The sequence below is a fragment of the Leguminivora glycinivorella genome, chromosome 15 (genome assembly GCF_023078275.1).
Source record: "Leguminivora glycinivorella isolate SPB_JAAS2020 chromosome 15, LegGlyc_1.1, whole genome shotgun sequence".
In the NCBI taxonomy this organism is placed as follows: domain Eukaryota; kingdom Metazoa; phylum Arthropoda; class Insecta; order Lepidoptera; family Tortricidae; genus Leguminivora; species Leguminivora glycinivorella.
In genome coordinates this window covers 10,217,269-10,238,678 of record NC_062985.1, presented here as the reverse complement: position 1 = coordinate 10,238,678, position 21,410 = coordinate 10,217,269, and positions in this window count along the sequence as shown.

Sequence of the window (21,410 nt, the reverse complement as noted above, 5' to 3'; positions counted from 1 at the left end):
CGGGGGTTAAAAATAAAGAAACATATATGTCATTTGGTCTTATAAAAAATAAAAACACGCAAAAATGTTTCGGGAAAATATGATTTTGGCCTCTTTCAGGCTGCGAAACAGCGCCATCTAGTTTTTAGCCTAAACGTACAAAAAGACGTACAAACGTACAAGCGTTTAGCCTATACATTTCAGGGATACGCTTTTTTGTATGGGCTTTGTCTGCCCCGTATTATAATTATGGTCCTTGCTGTTTACATACAATCAAAGATGTACTCTGTGAGTGATCGCAGTTGAACAATCTCTACTCTGAAACAGTTTCCTCTTTAGGCACTGGTCCCACCGAGCTAGTAAGCTATGAGCTATCGGCTATAAAAACGAACAAAAGATAAGCACCCCCGTGCGAATAAAAGAGACACGGCGATATTGGTAGCTCACCGCTGGGCGAGTATTCGAGTAACATTTTAAGTTTATTAGTTAAAATATTACTAAGATTTATTAATAACCATTAAAACATATAAAAAACACTTAAATTAAAATCTTACAAATAACATAAAACTAAATTATAACTAAATCACTACTTAAAAATAAGCTTATAATAAATAATACTAAAGAAATAATTAGAAAATAATAATAAAAATAAAAGAACCCAATTCGAGTAACTATAAACATCGCCGTGTCTCTTTTATTTACACGGGAGTGATTATCTTTTGTTCGTTTTTATAGCCGATAGCTCATAGCTTACTAGCTCGCGGTGGGACCAGTGCCTTAAGCTTTGTGATGTTAGATTCGGTGCAAAATTCACCCAATGTCGTAAAATCAATTTAAGCCGCTTTAATATTTGCTTTGACATGTTATTTGTAGCCATTTGCTGGAGTCTGGGAGAACAAATCGGTTTACCAGCGTCGCTTGATTACGCTGTGGTTGAATCAGATACACATATGTATTGATGGAAGTAGGCACATATACAATATATACATACCTATTCTATTGACCTACTTACGGCACATAATATACCAGTTATATCAGTTGTTTTCGATTATTCTACCATTATCAGTTTTCCTTCTCCTTACACCATTTTTACATGTCTCTGTTTAGCCCGATGGTTGACTGGTAGAAAATGCCATTAGACATTAAGTCCGTCATTTGTGCATATTTGTTTTATTGATTGCATATAAATAAATAAATATACAGGGTGTATTTTGTTAGCTGTTCATGTTCAGGCACACCTCGGACTGGCTCGGACACTGACGATCAAATATATGAGTGAGGCGCATTCCTAGCACACAGTCTAAGCTCGTGTAGGTGAACGCGTACTATGCTTGTATGAGTGAAATATGACAGGTCGACTGTTAGCGTTTTTGACAGGCGGTAACTGTGAGGTAACCGAGAGGGGGTGGGCGGCACTTTCAGCGGGAAGCGGGAGTGGCCATACTGTACAATAGTACTCTTTATTATACTGTGGTTCAGGTCAGCTATCAGATCCCGGGCTGGTACGCGAAAACGGCCTTAAATGACCTTCCTTCGATTTCAAATTAATGAAAAAATAAAGAAAGTTTTTGGCAACTTTTTTTTATGTCAATCAATCCCCTGCAAAAAGACACAAATCGCAAAAACTTTCCCCTGCAATTTGTATGAAGATGAAACAATTTTTTTTTTTATGGAAATTCGCAAAGCAATAACAAAGTTTTTGTTTTTTTATCACTTAAGTATGTTCCGCTACTTGGAGCCAAATTCCCATATGAAAACTAATTCATCGCACTTGAATCCTAAGGGCCCTTATGTTATGGAAAGCCGCATATTTGGGCATAACTTCAGTCACGGCTGTGTCAATGTTTGGTTCAGCGCAGATTGTCCGCCGCCTGTCGTGTGTTCAATACTAAATCACATAGAGACCATTGACATTTATATAACTTCATGAGGACGGGACATATGGGAACTAAAAATGAAGCCAATACAGTCGCTTAATCGATTTATTTGTGCGTGAATGTGAGCTAAACGTGCAGTATATGTGATGCGACACCGAAGCGCATCAAACGAGTATGTCCAGTCGTAATTAAATGAATTGCCTTATCCTTACTTTTGAAATTTTTGATGGAGATTAATTCTGATATTTCTGATCGCCTCCTTTATGACCTCTTCCCACCCAGTTTAAACTAGATAAGCACATAATGGGAACGACAGTATCTTATAGGATAGTGCTTCAACTCAATTGTCACTTCAGTGTGAGTAGCCGAATGCACAAACGCTCACGAAACGCTTACAATAATATCTCTTTCGTAGCTCTCTATCTCTATCGCTCTTGCGTATTGGCGTGACAGAGTCAGACTACCTATCTGCGGCGTTTCGGTGGCGTTTCGCGTCGCAGAAATGCCATTCGGCTACGGGGCCTGTAGGCCTAGCACATGATTGCCGCGAGAGTATGTCGCCGCGAGATAGACTACCCGTCCTTATGTCATTAATACAGTTAGAAGAAGACGTGTCATCTATCTCGCGGCGACATACTCCCGCGGCCATCATGTGCTAGGCCTACTGGAGTCACACAACTGACACAGACACTTTCGATCGGGCGATTCCGGCTCGCGTTGTTACGCAGCAATCATTACGGCCCAGCCACGACATTGGTCTAAGCGCGACAGCGGTGAGCGGCAGCCATACGTGCGAATGAAAAGTCCCATCGCTGTGTCTCGCTTCAATGTATAGCCGCCGCTGTCGCGCTTAGACCAATGTCGTGGCTGAGCCGTTAGGGTTGGTACAACTTGACGTCCCTTTATGTGCGCTACCACAAATTTTATACAACCTGTTTTTATTGAATTCCATTAACTTTAAGGGAAGATTTATTACATCAAACGCAATTAATTTCTCTAAGAAACTCGTCTTAACTCTTGCGGTTATCGAGTTATTAAAAAAATAAAGATAATTGCTGAACGCGTGTTTTTTTTTTATTCCTAATGTCATTTGTTTTGACATGTGCCGTCAATCACTTGACACTAATTTAAATGTTATCCTTAAGGGTCTCTCACACTAATAAATTCATTTATCGTGTATGAAAATGATGAAAACATTTTTTTTTTTTGCGAATTTAACTAAAAGTGATATACAGGATGGTTCCTGATAATTGACCTAACGACGTGTCGAATGTAACGGAAAACAAAAAGAACACGGTGTATAATTATACGTGATTTTTGACAACCCCGAATTAGTTGAAAAGGATAACACGATGTGACGTTGAACTGCTGTCAAGCTTCGGTTTTCTAGGAAAAGTCATTTCTGTACGTACCTCAGGAGTGATCGTCAGAATGGCGGGTGTACATCAAGAAATCCTGGTGCGGTATACTTCAGGAGTTAGTGCTAGCAATGTGCCAAATGTGCGCCAAAATTCAAGCAATGTGCTCTTTAAACTCCAGAGATATTTAAGAAATTAATGATACCCGCCATTCTGACGTCAGGTCGGCGGGTGCACTTCCAGTTCTAGCTAATGACTGACTACTCAAGGGTGAAAGTAGGTACTGCCTAAGGTTAGTGCTCGCAATGTGCTTCCACATGTATGAAGCACAAACTAATTCAGAGAGCCGTTCAAGAGTAATATGGAATTGAATAAATAAAATATTTTTTCCATTTTTTATTTTTGCACTTTGTTGGCGTGATTGATGTACATATTGGTACCAAATTTCAGCTTTCTAGTGCTAACGGTTACTGAGATTATCCGCGGACGGACGGACGGACGGACAGACAGACATGGCGAAACTATAAGGGTTCCTAGTTGACTACGGAACCCTAAAAATCCAAGATGGCGCCTGTAATGTATGGGATATCGGTCCTAACATCCGATATCGGATCGGATAATATGAAAACGCACTTAAGGTCTCACTAGACTGGCGGACATGCCCTGCCTACGCAGTCTATTGTAATACTTGGTCTGGGCAAACAGCCTTTGCTGCTCGTGTGTTTGCGTTGTCTATTACGCAAACACAATGTTGTTTAAAATAAGCTTGCGATAAAGCTTATTATACATAATATATGATAATAACATTCATGTAACATTCGCAACACCTAATTAAGGACTCTATAACGTAGACGCTAGAAATTACACTAACGGATACTGGAAAATTATACTCTGAATCAAAAAATTAAAGTAACAGCTGAACTAAGAATTTCTGGGTTCAAGATCAAACTCCCCCCGCGAACGCTACTTACCCTAAATGTCGGTAAATAAAGTTTAAGTACTCCGATTCCACCCGAAAACCGAAGGCCCTTGTGAAATCTCACGGGACGTAATAGTACATTACGATACAAGTGCGTAAAAAAGTACCTAAGTTCTAAACGAGTGGCGATAAATTAAAACACCGACCGAAGGGAGTGTTTTAAATCGACACGAGTTACGAATTTCCTTTTCGCACGTGTATCGTACAACGTTTCTCAGTACAGGTCGCGTAACCGAATGGCATTTCTGCGACGCGAAACGAAAACGAAACGCCGCGAAAGGTAGTATGATTCTATCGCGCCAATACGCAAGAGCGATAGAGATAGGTACTTATCTACGAGCGTTTCGTTTCGTGAGCGTTTGTGCATTCGGCTACGCTGGCTGAGAGGGACGGAGCTATGTAACTGCTATAGCTGTGTCCCTTTCTCTCAACCTAAACTGAACGTCTTTAGTACGTCATGGTAACCCCCCTGACATAGAATTACCCACTTGGAATTAGAATTGGAATGAGTATATAAGAGGAAGCCTGAGAGTAGCGCCAGTGACAGAGAAGTTGAGAGGAAGTAGGTTAGCATGGTATGGGCATGTAATGCGGAGGGATGAAAGCGATGTTATAAAGAGTAGTAAATATGAAGATGGATGGATACAATGGTAGTGGAAGACCTAAGAAAAGATGGATGGAATGTGTGAACAATGATATGAGAGTGAAAGGTATTAGTATGGAAATGACGGCTGATAGAGAGGAATGGAGGAAGATGATCTGCTGCGCCGACCCCAAATAATGGGAAAAGGGCAAGGAAAGATATAATGGATAATGACCCACTTCTCGCACTAGTGCTTAAGAAAAACACCATGCTGAAAATATTGTGACGCTGACAGCAGCCGATGCGATGGCGTTTAAAATTAGTAGATTAACGACCGGTCTGGCCTAATAGCGCGTACCCTAGCGGCCTGCTACGCCGCGGTCCGGGTTCGAATCCCGGTAAGGGCATTTATGTGTCTGATGAGCACAGATATTTGTTCCTGAGTCATGGATCTTTTCTATGTAAAGTATTTGTATATTATTACAGTGTGGAAAAATCGAATACCACATCAATGGCAACTACCTTAAATATTGTAAATAGCACATTTTGTGTAAGGGACACTTTCCTTTGTTTTTAAAAACAATAAATTCTGCATTCAAGGATTTATGAAAAATCGTTTGCCTCAGTCGGGACTCGACCCGTTCAAATGTGATAAAAAATAACGTGCCGTATTTTATGATGCAGATTGAAAGGGTTAGTGATAAGGTTCATTTTTCTCTAAATAACAAATACAATCAGAATAACGGAAGGCCATGAAAATTTGGCACATTATTTGGCACGTTATTTTTTGTCACATTTGACCGGTTCGAGTCCCGACTGAGGCAAGCGATTTTTCATAAATCCTTAAATGCAGAATTTATTGTTTTTAAAAACAAAGGAAAGTCTCCCTTACACAAAATGTGCTATTTACAATATTTAAGGTAGTTGCCATCCATGTGGCATTCGATTTTTCCACCCTGTATATCGTTGTCTGAGTACCTGCAACACAAGCCATCTTGAGCTTACCGTGGGACTCAGTCAATCTGTGTAAGAATGTCCTATAATATGTATTTATTTATTACATACCAAAGCCGGTAAAGTAAGAAATGTCTCTGATCACATGTAATTTTCGGCCGAAGCGGAGTTGAGGACAGAAATCAGAAGAGGCTTTCTTATTAACATTTTTTTTATGAATCGAGCCGCGAGCTACTTTTGTGTCGCTCACGACGCAATACACAAAGGTCATCTTTAGTAGTCAAACTTGATTAGTCATTCTAGTTCGTTGGATACAAAATTGAGACATATAAAGGGCTGTCACATGTCTGTTCGTTTCTTTGCGCGCGTGACAGGACTCCTAACAATGCCAAACAAATGTCGAGACATGATTTTACGGGCTTTGGTCTGTGCTAACGTAGGTACTACATTTTTACTAGCTAGTAGCAAATTCTTTATTATACTGTGCTAGTAGTTTGACTAACAACGAATAAAATTGGTGTTTCTTACTAACCACATTGTAAAACATAAAATAACCTAACCACAAAATTAAAATTTTGAAAAAAACGCCCGACCGCGACATAGTAGACCGATTTTTATGAAACATGGCTAACACTCCCGACAGTCCCGACTAACTAACTAACACTAGCTTTCAGACAAAAAAACTAAATCTAAATCGGTTCATCCGTTCGGGGGCTACGATGCCACAGACAGACACACACAGACAGACATACAGACAGACAGACATACAGATAGACAGACAGATAGACAAACAGAGAGACAGACACGTCAAACTTATAACACCCCGTCGTCTTTGCGTCCAGGGTTAAAAAAAGATCCTGACGAATGGAGAACCTCCTCCTATTCTTGAAATCGGTTTAAAAGTTTTAGTTCTGTTACAAGCTGTAACGGTTTGAACTCGCGACTTCCGGATTGAAAACGCACGCTCTTACCGCTAGGCAAAGAATAGGAGTTGGTTTGTGCCCCTACCCTAATAGCCTAGGCCACCAGCGGCGCAGCGCGTAACAGCACACGATTACTTCGTAACTATGTAAGAGTTTAATAACCACAAAATTAATAGTATTTTATGCAACAGGCGTTTAAAGGAGGTCAAAAAAGACGAGTGGCGTTGGGTAACAATTTGAGGCGAAGCCGAAAATTGTTATTGAGACGCCACGAGTATTTTTTGACTCAGTTAAACACCGTTGCATACAATACTTTTTCTACGACTATGCACTAGTTTTTAATAGTTTTCTTGAATAACTTTCGTGAAATTCACACTGTTTCCTCTATTTTGACTCAAAGGTTTTCACTGTCAGCTCGGCTGCCCAAAGCCTTCCCGCGCACGCCCGCAGTGTCGTTATAAGGCGTTGCCATGGTTACAGAGCCAAACAATGCGTTTTCAGTTTTTTCGATACTGCGCGCATGCGCGGAAAGCCGGCGGACGCTGGCTTTGGGGAATAGACCTTTATGTAGGGTTTTAAAGATCTGTGCACGACCCTGTAAATGACGAATAACAGTTCGGGAGTAGAAAAAATTTTGAAAAAACCCCCGACTGCGACATAGTAGACCGATTTTCATGAAACATGGCTGAGAACAGTCCCGACTAACTCAGCTTTCAGACAAAAAAAAACTAAATCAAAATCGGTTCATCCGTTCGGGAGCTACGATGCCACAGACAGACACACACACAGACAGACAGACAAACAGACAGACAGACGGACAGACAGACACGTTTTTGCGTCGGGGTTAAAAACACTCGTTATCTGCTACGTCGTAGAACTTTGGTTGTAGTTGTAGCTAAGAGATTTCAGTTAGAGCAATTTCTTAAATGACGGTTACAGAAACTTCAGTAAGTAACATAGAGGAAATAAGTAAGGGAAGAGTTGTAACTCCATACATCAGTAAATGCGAGTTATATGTAGTGACATCATTCACTCGTCAATTACGCGCCAACTAGCGTAAATTATCAGTACTGCTACTTGTCAATAGACGTCACGACGAACAAAAAGTCTATTGCTCAACAATTTTTAGCTAATATTACAATAGTATTAATCAGTACTTTGCTTTCAATTACTTCAGCTTATAATATAAGGTGTAAACTGTTTTAATATTACATTTTTGGCGGTCGCAATACTGTCGGCACCTAGTGTCGAGTAGCAGTACTGATAATTTACGCTAGTTGGCGCGTGATTGACGAGTGAATGACGATAGATGTCACTACAAATAACTCGCATTTACTGATGTATGGAGTTACAACTCTTCCCTTACTTATTCCTCTATGGTAAGTAAGTACATAATCATATTCATTCATAATTATATTCTAACTGATGCCAACGTTTTAAAATTTCGAATAAAGGCGTATTTCTAATCTGGCTCCGAAAAATTAAAGTAAACGAGCGAAAAATTATAAACATCAGCATTAAAATAACCATCCAATATAATAGGGTTTCTTGTAAAATTTCACGTTATTATTTTTATACAAATGAGTCGCGCAGAAGCAAGACATCAGAGCCGAGGAGCTAAATTGCCTAATGAATTTCATAAACGGAGGAATGACTTTACTGAACAGTCATTTTTACGCACAAATGTTTATTTTTTTCAAGATGTTTTAATTTCAGAGAGAGAGAATGCTAAGAGATGGTGTGTTTAGTCACAGAATGGATAAGATTAGGAATGAGTATACATCGTGTTTTTATTTAATTCCGTTGACTTCGGTATATATGTAGTTAGGTCCATTATAGGAAACAGAATGGCATACCTAGTTAGTTTTCTTAAGTATGCACCGCGTTATTTTTTCTAAAAAAAACATACACCTGCGATAGATGTTACATCAATTTCTGTTAAGATTCGGGCTTTACAATGAACTTACACTAGTTGTTAAAACTATGACATGTCAATCTCATATCGAACACACAAAGCCCGTTTCTTAACAGCAATTGATGTAACATCTATCGCAGGTGTATGGTATTTTTCAGAAATCTTTCCTATAAGATAGGATTTCACCTCTAAATCTAACTATTAATTGTTTGTTCGCTAGCCAGTTCGATAGATGGAAGCTAGACCGCGAGTATACAGAGTGGGGCCTGTAACAAAGGCGAAGAATTGAACTGTAGGCTATTCTCCTTATACTGATCAACATTTGTTCAGTGACTTTTAAAAATTATGAAGTCTTTAAATTTTTAATTTTTCATACAAAATAAATATTAGCTTCATTGTACGCCATTATTGTTGTCATTGACGTTGTCTGTCACACTTTAGACTTAACAGAATTCGCAATACATTACCTCTTAGAAAAAACTTTCAAGGGTGATAAAAATCAAAATACAAGTTATTTTTAAAAGTCGCCGAACAAATGTTGATCAGTATAAGGAGAATAGCCTAGAGTTCAATTCTTCGCCTTTGTTACAGGCCCCACTCTGTATAACAGCACATATAAAATTTAGGAAAATGGCTCAGTATAGATACCTTTTTTATAAAACTAGCTCTCCTAACGCCATCTGTTAGTCCTCGTGGCACTACGTTGACAGTGACAGAGGTGCCACAGACTAAAAAAGTAAAACACCACTTTTCTTGCAGAAGAACAATCGCCGTGCGTGATATCTCCTCTTTACGACGTGGTCGCACACTTACCCGGGGGCGTAATGCCCTATAACTAATAACGGGGGATGGAGGGACAAATATTATCCCTAAAAGGCCGGGGCACAGATTAAATAATACTACTATAGTACATACACCACTTAAATTTACAATTTTGTGCGACACTAGAAAGAAACGACAACTTAAAACATGTATACTTATAGGCGCCAACGAGTTAGCGTCGATATAAATTAGAATTTCTCTGCGCATTTTTCTGGTAAAACTAAATTATCCACGAATGAGAGGAGGAATATTATTCCAAAAACTGGTTGCGAGATACCGAAAACAGCAGTGTGTCTACAGAGCCCTAAAAACATGTTTTACAAACAGTGGTGTATCTATGTAACCGCTGGTGGCCTAGCGGTAAGAGCGTGCGACTTTCATGCCGGAGTCCGCGGGTTCAAACGCCGGCTCGTACCAATGAGTTTTTCAGGACTTTTGTGTGAAATATCGATTGATATTTGCCAGTCGCTTTTCGGTGACGGAAAACATCGTGAGAAAACCGGACTAACCCAAAAAGAGAAGGGTTGACAAGTCAGATGGCAGTCGCTTAATTTAGTTAGTTCTCAACACGGACTCCATGCCCTCACACTGAGAGAAATTTGCATTGTGAATTTAACAAGTTCGACTTGTTGCAGTTTATCCGTTTGAATCAGCCAAACGTATGTTTAAAACAATATGTGTCAGGTTGTTTTTATAAAATCCACTTGTTGATACAAATATATTGCCGATTCAAATGACAAGTAGCTTGTTGTTTGAACCAAACCAAAGAGCACGTAGGCGCTATTTTAACCAAAAAACTTGTTGAACGAACATGAAAACTAAACTAAGGTAATCACGGTCTATATCCCGGTCAATATAAGTCTAATGAAAACTGGTTGTATTTTCTCTCAGTGCATGAATGAACTGAATGATGGGATAACGCAAGGAGGCTGATGAGTGGTGTATCTTAATGGCAGGATTAAGTCCGTCGTCTCGTGTGGACAATGCCGTCCCTTTTTCATTAGGCTTCACCTAACAGCCCGGTATTATGACGATGGGTATTTGCTCGCTGTACTTTAAATATTGAGTTAGTTTCCTATCTATTACTACTGATCCGACTATTTTTATATAAATGTCCAAGCCCGTATGTAGATAGGGTCATCACCCTCCTTGCGTTATCCCGGCATTTGCCGCGGTTCATGGGAGCCTGGGGTACACTGCGACAACTAATCCCAAGATTTGGCGTAGGCACTAGTTTTACGAAAGCGACTGCCATCTGACCTTCCAATCCGGAGGGTAACGAGGCCTTATTGGGATTAGCCCGGTTTCCTCACGATGTTTTCCTTCACCGAAAAGCGACTGGCAAATATCAAATGACATTTCGCACATATGTTCCGAAAAACTCATTGGTACGAGCCGGGATTCGCACCCGCGACCTCTGGATTGAAAGTCGCACGCTCTTACCGCTAGCCACTAGCGTTTTTTCACCGTATGCAGCTAGGGTATTTAAGTTTTTTCAGTCAACTGTACAATATTTCGTAGGTAAGCGCAGGCGATTGTCGTCTAGTCTAGGCACCTTGAGATTCCTTCCAGTCAGAGTCGCGTGGACGACAAAGACTGGGAAAGTTTCCCGCCATTAACCCATTAACGGCTGATTTTTTTTCATGTCGCCGATTTTGATAATTTTTAAATATATTACTATATTTCTTTCCAGGATCAGAGACCGAAAGTTAAAATTTAAATCGGACCAATAGTTTTGGAGAAAAATACTGATGCCGTATGGCACCTCTAGCCTTGTACCGTGTCAACAATTACAAGTTGTTATTTTTTAAATATTTATGTAACTTGTAAGTTTTACGTACATTAAGGATAAAGGCCTAAATCGTACTGGCAACTACGTTATCTGGATTGTTTTTTACACTATTATAAGACCCATCTAGGAGGTACACCCTCAGCGCATGGTACCAGAAAATGACTGATTGTTTAGGTAGATTCCAGACATAGCCAACTGCTTTATATTGATCTCACTAATTTTGTTGTAAACCGTTTGTGAAACAGTCTGAATATATCTGTATATTATTAGTAACCACTAAGTGACCAAAATCTTCATCACAATGTAGCATTGATACCCTAATTGTTCTATAATGGCTAAAAACGAGGTATATGAAGCTCCGGTGTAAGGTTATACTATATGAAGCTTTTAATTAAATTGATACCGGTATTGAGATTTCTTAGCTGTAAAAATCATCATCCTACCACGCCATCATCCTATCTTAATCTCAACCAGTGTTGTTAGAAATTAATTTATAACCAAGTGGGTTGAACCTTGATATACTGTATGGGCAAGAGGACCAACATAGATGTTATAACTCAAAACCTTACTTTTCTTGAAGCAATTTCACTAGATATGTTGAAATAGGACAATAATAGTCTAAAACTGTAATCAAAACGCTAAAACATAAGAGGAATTAAAACATAGTACACGTAATATTATATCATTTGAAAAGACAACATACTCGGCTACTGATGCCGTACGGCATCGGCAAATTTTGCCGTGCTATACACGGAAAGTGAAATTAAAATTTAATAGTTTTTGAGTACCATCGGATCAATAATATATACCAAAATAGAATAAAATGCATTTAATTTATACTTTACTAGAAATAAAACCATTTTTGACCATTTTCCTCAGACCGAACATGAAGAATTTGCCCATTTTTAGATACTATATTTTTGGGTACTCGAAATTAGTAGATATAATCCAAATTGCTACAATATATGTGGTTATAGTGATAACTGGTACCCTTAGGTATCTAATTCATCAAAAATCTGTTTAGTTTTTCAATAATTGTAACCTTAGACAGCGAAATACTAAGCACAGGAAAAGCGATGCCGTATGGCACCGCTAGCCGTTAATGGGTTAAACTTAGCATCTGGCCTTTTGTTCCAATCGCTAACATACACTTTATTTAACAACCCGCCAGACGGGCGCTGGGTGTGGGTGTGGGTGTGGGTGTGGGTGTGGGTGTGGGTGTGGGTGTGGGTGTGGGTGTGGGTGTGGGTGTGGGTGTGGGTGTGGGTGTGGGTGTGGGTGTGGGTGTGGGTGTGTGTGTGTGTGTGTGTGTGTGTGTGTGTGTGTGTGTGTGTGTGTGTGTGTGTGTGTGTGTGTGTGTGTGGCATCGTAGCTCCCGAACGGATAAACCGATTTAGATTTCGTTTTTTTTTGTTTGAAAGCTGAGTTCGTCGGGAGTGTTCTTAGCCATGTTTCATGAATGAAACTCGGTCCACTATGTCGCGGTTGGGATCTGATATCAGATGTAGGACCCATCCCAGGACATGTAGGTACATTTAAGCCGCCATCTTTGATTTTTGCCTTCTTTTACGAATTTTCGGCGCTTTGCCATCGAGACGTTTGGGCCCGTGGTCGACCGACACTAAACAGTTTACTTACCTATATAACCACAAAATTAAAATTTTGAAAAAACCTCCGACCGCGACATGATGATGATGATGATGATGATGTATTCCTGTTATCCCTCACTAGGGACATAGGGCTCTTAGAAGATTCTTCCACTTTTCACGATCCTGGGCGACTGCTTCCAAATCCTTCCAGCCTAGTCCACTTGCGCCAGCCTCCTTCTCCACTGACCGCCTCCACGTGGTACAAGGCCGCCCCGACCGTCTACTGCCAGGTGATTGCCAGCAGAGACCCTGCTTGGACAGGTGGTTGTCTGCTCTGCCGACCGCGACATAGTGGACCGATATTCATGAAACATGGCTAAGAACACTCCCGACTGTTAGTAAATCGAAATCGGTTCATCCGTTCGGGAGCTACGATGCCACAGACAGACACACACACAGACAGACAGACAAACAGATAGACAGACAGACAGACAGATACACAGACAGACACGTCAAACTTATAACACCCCGTCGTTTTTGCGTCGGGGGTTAAAAAGAAGTGTCGGTCAGACTAATAGGTGTCTTTATGGAGGACTACAGGGCAGGGTCTTTCTTTGCCCAAAAATTAAGTTTAGCGGTGCAAAGGGGCAACGCCGCCAGCATCCTGGGTTCACTTCCAGAGGTCGGTTCTCTAGGTGAGATTTTTTATATTTAGTTTTAGCATTCATTTTATTTTTTGTTGTGTAAAATATTTATATTTATTGTTTTATTAATAGTTGTAAATGACGTTTTTGCCTTTGAAATGCTTCCGACATCCGATAACGGATCGGATCGTGTGAAAACGCACTAAGCAACTGTGACGTTGGATAATAGGTAGTAGGGGTACCTTACAGTTACAGTTAGGTACGCCAACCAGACGCTTCGCAATTTCTGCAAAATTATATGTAAGCTTGGATGTTACTATGACATTTCAACACCAAATCAAGATAACATTTGTTCCATGAAACTATCATAGGTTGCACACAGTCCATATGAGCCCACGAGTCCCACGACTCGTCAAGCAATGTGACGACACCTAGACAATGGGTAAGTTATGAAAATTAAAATAGTTCGGCATTTGAGGCTTCCGCCTCATTTCAACTTTCACGTGCATTCCGAGAATTTTCGGTTACGCGAAGGAATTTCATTTCAGAAATGAGAAAGAATTTCTGAACAAGGCAGACGGCAATAAAATTTTAAATTTTGCAGGTTTAAATATAGAAAAATTTGTTTTTAAATTTTCTGATTGAAATTAAATTGTTATTATGCGAATACCTATATTATTTAAAGAAAATGTGTCGATACTGTACCCTCTAAGTGCGTTTTCACATTATCCGATCCGATATTTTTTTTATTGCTGACACTCTAGTTTACAAAATTTATCCTTAAAACGCGATAAATTGTAAGCACGAATGAATTTAGAAACCCCAACATCAAGTAATAACGCCTAAAAGAAACAAATTAAATAATAGCCCGGGAAGCCGGTTACTGGCTACATGCCCATCCCTCACCAAACACTGGTACTTTCTTGGATCCGACCTCCCTTAGACTGGCGATTGGCCTGCGACTTGGGGTTTCGGTGTGTACGCCACACATATGCTCTTGTGGCACGGACGTAGACCGACTGGGACACCATGGATTATCTTGTCAAAAAAGTGCAGGCCGTTTTTCGAGACATGCGTCGCTTAATGACATTATCCGTCGGTCCCTTGCAACCATCAATGTGCCTGCTCTCCTTGAGCCGACTGGCATAATCAGAGATGATGGCAAGAGGCCTGATGGAGTGTCCTTGGTCCCTTGGAGTATGGGACGAATGTTAGTGTGGGATGCTACCTGCGTAGACACATTGGCACCGTCTCACCTCCAAATCGGTGAACTGGTTACGATTCGGGGACCTCTTCGGAGAAACTGAGGGTTTTGCCTGTGCAATTGCGGACGAAGTTATGATGACGAACAACTACCGGAAATATATCCTGAAGGACGGCACGGTCGACATTTGTCGGGCATGCCGCCGTCCCGGAGAATCACTCAGGCATATCATTTCCGGTTGTTCTCATCTTGCTAACGGTGAGTACTTGCACAGGCATAATCTCGTAGCCCGGATCATTCACCAGCAGCTTGCTCTTCAATACGACCTTGTGGACCGCGAAGTACCGTACTACAAGTACTTACCTGCGCCAGTTCTTGAAAATGGCCGTGCCACGCTCTATTGGGATCGATCTATTATCACTGACAGGACTATTGTAGCCAATAAGCCTGACATTGTGATAATAGATCGACCGCAACGCCGGGCCGTGCTCGTTGACATCACCATCCCCCATGATGAGAATCTCGTGAAAGCCGAGAAGGACAAGTCCAGTAAGTACCTAGACTTGGCTCACGAGATAACCACCATGTGGGATGTTGATTCAACGATCATTGTCCCGATAGTCGTTTCAGCGAACGGTCTCATAGCGAAGAGTCTCGACCAACATCTTAAGAGACTCTCGCTCGATGGTTGGATCAAGGGCCAGATGCAGAAGGCGGTGATTTTGGACACAGCGCGGATAGTCCGACGGTTCCTCTCTCTGCAGCCCTAACCACCGGCAGCTTGGGCCCTGCCCCGCTGCTGGCGGCACCCTAGGTTAGGTTTTTTATAATGTGTTTATATGTTTTATATTGTTTTGTAAGTGTTTTATTTTATTTTACTTTTATACTCATATTGTAAAAAACCTAATCTAAGAAAAGAAATAAATAAAGGAAATAATAATAAATTTTTAGGCGTAGGGATGTGACGACCCCATCGCCCATTGGTTTTACCAGTGCAATCAGTCAACGCAGGGCAGCTTGTGGCGAGCTGTTGGGGAACAGCGACCCCACGTACCCGAGTGCTCCTGGGGAGTTCTGTTACCCGTAAGGCGGGTGGGTGGGACAGTACTCTCTACCTCTGGCTTGCCTTGGCTGGCCGTCCAGAGTGGAGTCGTTAGGGCTACATGCCCGAGGGGTGGAAGTGAAAATTTGCATAAGACGCGAGTTGGTGCAGTGGCTTCACAGCCACTGGGCAGAAAGCGGTGTACACCTCTCGACACCCTTGAGTTCTCACACCGGTGTTGCCCTTGAGCCATCTTGGATGTCGCTTTTTGTGGGGGCCCATCTTGTGGGGACGAGTCACCGTCTGCCGGAAATAAAATTGGATACCGTTTTATTAGGCAGGCGTCCGGTTTTTTATCCATAGCCCAGTATTTAGTCCATCACTTTCATCAAAATAGACCAGTTCATTTTAGATTCCATTAACTCTCAAATAGTCCTTACACCCTGGCGGGTGTTGCCTCTGCGTGTGTCCCATGATACGGGCAAGGGCAACATCCGCTCGGTGTACCCCTTACATTTCATTAAAGTGTCAAAAGGGCCTCTACGTGTTGGCTTCAGCCCCGCGCACGCCTCCCAAAGGTCCGGAATACCATTGTTCCGTGATGGGAAAGACATACAAATAAATCTTTATTCACTATAAACCTAACAGTATAGTATTACAATATTAATATTATTCTAGGTACAGAAAAACTTATTGTTAGGTTTGTATCAGTTCACCAGGGTCATGCCTCTGTCTCCCGAACTACTTAGGTCGAAACCTGTGACTCGGGAGTCAGCGATTCCTCCGCTGATGGTTACATTATAGATAGTGGTTGACAGAATTCTATCATCAAAACTTAAATCTAAACATGTGTAATTTTTAATGAAGTGTACATTAACTATAGGTATCTTATTTTAAATACATATTTGCAAATATTAGTGACAGTTTGAGAGTTAAATTATTTTAGACAGCTTAAAAGAGTTTCTGTTTCCTGGTACTTTAGTGTTTGTAGCCAGGTTTGTAACTTGAGTTTACACTCATAGCGGTTTAGTTTATAAATTTCTAGCTGTTTATTGATTTTATTATAAATTCTAGCGCTCATTGCTATATACTGGCGACTCGCAAAGACTGTTCGTTGAAGTTCTACTGGACAGACAGTTTGTTTATTTCGTTTTTTGAGAGCCTTCGTGGATAAGGGAAGATATCGATGTCTGCGTAGAATGGCACGTAAAATGTATAATTGTCTAACGGACAGAACGCAACATTCATCATATAATTTGGCGGTTGGGTATCTATGAGGTTTTGATGTTGCAACCTTCAGTACCGCTCTCTGAGCACGTTCCAGCTTAAGCATTGCTGTTTTACCAGCAGCTCCCCACAATGGGATACAGTAGGTGATGAGAGATTGGCATAGGGACGTATATGCCATCATCAGAATCTTGTGACTAGCAGAGTGGCGAAGTTGTTTAAAAACATACATTAGTTTTCTGACACGGGAAATTAAAGAGTCGATGTGGGTATGCCAGTCTAATTTTTGGTCGAGGGTAACGCCAAGGTATTTAATGCTAGAGACTCTAGTTAGGGAATAGCAAAGGCAATTAGACGAGTGAGACTGACAGATGTGAAATTTTAAGGTGAATGATGGTGCGGGAAGTGATGGACTAGTAATTGCGAATGGGATAAATTTTGTTTTGTCTAAATTAAGAGTTAAGAGATTAGTTTTTAGCCATTGCATTACAGTTTTTAGGCCAGTTTCTGCATATGTTTTCGTGCTAGCCCAATCACAGCCATGAAAAAGTAAGACCGTATCATCGGCGTAGGCTATTATTCGGCAGTTCTCCAGGGACAGTTGGCACAGCTGATTTACATAAATCTGAAACAAGGTGGGACCTAAAATGCTGCCCTGGGGTACTCCATAGCTTAATGTTTCTTCGTTGCTGACTAAATTATTGAGCTTTAAGGATTGGGTTCGGTTTGATAAGTAATCTTTAAACATATTTAATGAAGTACCACGAACACCAATGTTTTCCAGTTTATTCAGTAATATAGGAACCGATACAGTATCAAAGGCCTTGGAGAGGTCCAGAAATATACCAACGCACCGCTGTTTTCCGTCTAGATTCCGTGTTATAAAACTTGTCAGCTCGGCGACTGCGTCTTCAGTAGACCTGTTTGCGCGAAATCCGTATTGATTATCAGCAATGAGATTGTATCTCTCTAGATATTTTACCAGAGCCGAATTCATAACTCTCTCCAAGACCTTAGACAGAGAGGTTAGCACTGAAATTGGTCTATAATTATTAAAATTACCTCGTTCTCCGCTTTTGAAGATAGGGTGAACAAGGGCTTTTTTAAATGCATTAGGAAAGGTCCCAGTTCTGATAGCTGTATTACAAAAATGCGTTATTATCGGGATGAGAGAGGAGAGCGAATTTTTCAGAATTTTTGGTGATATGCCGTCCCAGCCAGTAGCACAATCGCTGCGAAGGTTTTTTAGGATTCTTGCAATTTCTATCTCGGTGACTTCCAAAATAACAAACGAGTTGCATTGGGAATTGGGGCCGCAAGTAAAACAAGGAGGGAGTGTGACAGGACTGACAGGACTAATATTGGTAGCCAGTTTTCCACCAATGCTAGCGAAGAATTTGTTCATTGAGTTAACTGATGCTAAAGGGGAATTTTCTACGCATAGTAAATCATTTGAGGACTGAGAGATTGGTTTAGTTTGAGTTATTGTTTATAAAAAATATGTTACTCTAAAATACTTAAATAGAGCCAAATTCTTGCTTAAGTACGTTGTTAAAGAAAGCAGTTCAACCAATAACTCTTCGAAGTTCTTAGAATTCCTAATACCAAGTTCCTATGTTAAAGTTGAAAACATGAAAACTTGGGGCTAAGTTACAGATTACATAAGACTATGCAGATACAGCACAAGCCCGAACGTGGCAGGAATGCATACATTGTTTACGAAACACAACCACAAAATTAAAATTTTGAAAAAACCCCTGACATATTAGGACCGATTTTCATGAAACATGTCTAAGAAGAGTCTCGACTAATTCAGCTTTCAAACAAAAACAAAACCAAATATAAATCGGTTCATCCGTTCGGGAGCTACGATGCCACAGACAGACACACACACAAACAGACAAACAAACAAACTAATAACACCTCGTCGTTTTTGCGTCGAGGGTTAATGAGATACAGAGTTCAAATCCCGGTAAACATGTGTGCAAAGTAAATTCACGTACAAAATTTCACTACTAATCATAAATTGTGTACCTACTCACTCAGTCTATTTAAGTGCGTTGTCACATTATCCGATCCGATATCGGATGTCGGACCGATATCTCACATTACAGGCTCCATCTTGGATTTTTTTCATTGAAACCACAGAACTTAATTTAGATAGAAGAAACAAATTCATATATTTGTATAGGGGCCGAGCGTGTCAAATTTTGTACTGAAGTTGATTCTTGCCTGTAATTTTAAATATGTCTCAGGCTCTTGATTGTTCATAATTTTTGTGTTGTTGCAATTGAATATCACGTAACGAGGCATTTTTTATGTTTTGGTTGACTTCAACTTACAAAAATTGACGCCCGAAAGCTGAAAGCTGCGAGTAAAGACGGACAACTCAGTGGATTTCACTGAGTTCATTTGACACGCTAAGTAGATACGTTTGCTTGATCTAATGAAACCCTACTCTGATATCGGATCGGATAATGTGAAATAGTTATTTGTTATACAAGGGGGCAAAGTTGTATTTTAACGCCGAGTGTGGAATTGAAAAACGAGCAAGTGAAAGGATTCTATAGTTGAACCACGAGCGAAGCGAGTGGTTCGAGAATAGAATCCTAAACTTGCGAGTTTTTTAACACACGAGAAGTAAAATACATTTGCACCCGAGTGTAACACAAAACTTTTCCCCTCACTATAGCGAGGAAACTACAACGCAAAAAATGCTTTTATCACTGCTTCCAGTAGTTCCACAGGTGGCAAATCATCATTATTACTAGATTCACCTACTTTTATCAATTTTAAAGCAGTTCATTTGACTTTATTCTAGGTCAAATTACTTTACCCACTAGTGGATAAAATGCGTTTTTACCCGCTGGTATTAAAGGACAAAACACGTGTTTCCGAGCTAGTGAGGGGAAAACGGACTTACAGCCGAATTTACTTTTAATTGGCGATTTATAATCATACCCCCCAGTTTAGGTTTGATTTGTTTTGATTTTATTTCATGTCTTACAGTTATAATTTTCCTCACTTTAGTCTGCTGTAAGGTGGATTGGGGTAATTTCGAGTTACAGAAAGAAATGCTCGGGTAATTTCGAAAGGGGAATCTTGATTTTTATGTGACTTTGAAATTAGACTACTTTCCAAATTACCCCAATTTCGGTGGCAAATTGAAACAACCGCAGCGCACAAGATTCATTCGTTTTATCGCATATCAATATTAGCACGAGCTGTTAAACTACAACTTTGCCCCTTGTAAAACAAATATGTACAGTCAACCAATTTTAATCCTAGGCCAGAAGAGGCTAGGTAGAACCTTTTCACAGTCAACGTCAAAAGTGACTTCTATGGTCAATAATGCACGTTGTCAATAAGACAAAGTTCTATAGTGGCTTATGATTCAAATTGGATGACCGTACACATAACGGCCCAGCAGGCTTAGCACATGATTGCCGCGAGAGTATGTCGCCGCGAGATAGACTACCCGTCCTTATGTCATTAATACAGTTAGAAGAAGACGTGTAATCTATCTCTCGGTGACATACTCTCGTGGCAATCACGTGCTAGGCCTGCAGCCACGACATTGGTCTAAGCGCGACAGCGGTAAGCGGCGGCCATACGTGCGAATGAAAAGTCCCATCGCTGTGTCTCGCTCCAATGTATGGACGCTACTCTCGGCTGTCGCGCTTAGACCAATGTCGTGCCTGAGCCGTAACTGTAAATTGTTTCCGCTTTTTTTAATCTGTGGTCAGGTGTATGCAGTCCTAAAGCAGCCCAATTATTTCACTCTGCAGGTACATGCCTCTGACAAGACTTTACAAAGAAATAAAACTGCTAAGAGACTCGAGAGGAGTTAGGAGAGGGTACAGATAATAAGTCAAGGCGTATAGGTACATTTTCTGAATTTGGGCCCCCTCAATTAGCAAAAGTTCTTAACAAAAACCGGCCAAGTGCGAGTCGGACTCACCCACCGAGGGTTCCGTACAAACTTTCTTTCAATCTACCTAGTAAAAATAATCTCATATTTTCATATAACTCTAATGACTTGACTAGAAGACAAAAGTATAGGCACTAATGAGTATTATTGTGTATAACGCTATCTCCCGGTCAATTTGCTAACTAATTTGCGCGACCTGGTTTTTCAGGGATAATTCTTTATAATGTTAACCGATTTAAACAGTTTTTACTTTATTGGACAGAAGATAGTTTACGTAACGTCTCGTATTAATTTGAAGTACGATATACATCCGCAAGGGTGGGTAAATTGAAAGTAAAAATCTGAAAAGTTTTTTGTGAATTAAAAAAAAGTATTCAAAATACAAACACGATTATATTTTTCCTGTAATATTTAGCATAAAACCAATGTTTACTAAAATTTTGATAATTTTTCGTTGGTAAACTTCGGAGATAAGGGGGGGGAACGGTATTTTTTTTTACATTTTCCTTCAAAATTCCTTTTTTTTCCACAACAAAAAAATTATAAAAAATAGCTTATTTACGTTCAATTTGAGCTCTTTCCAACGATACC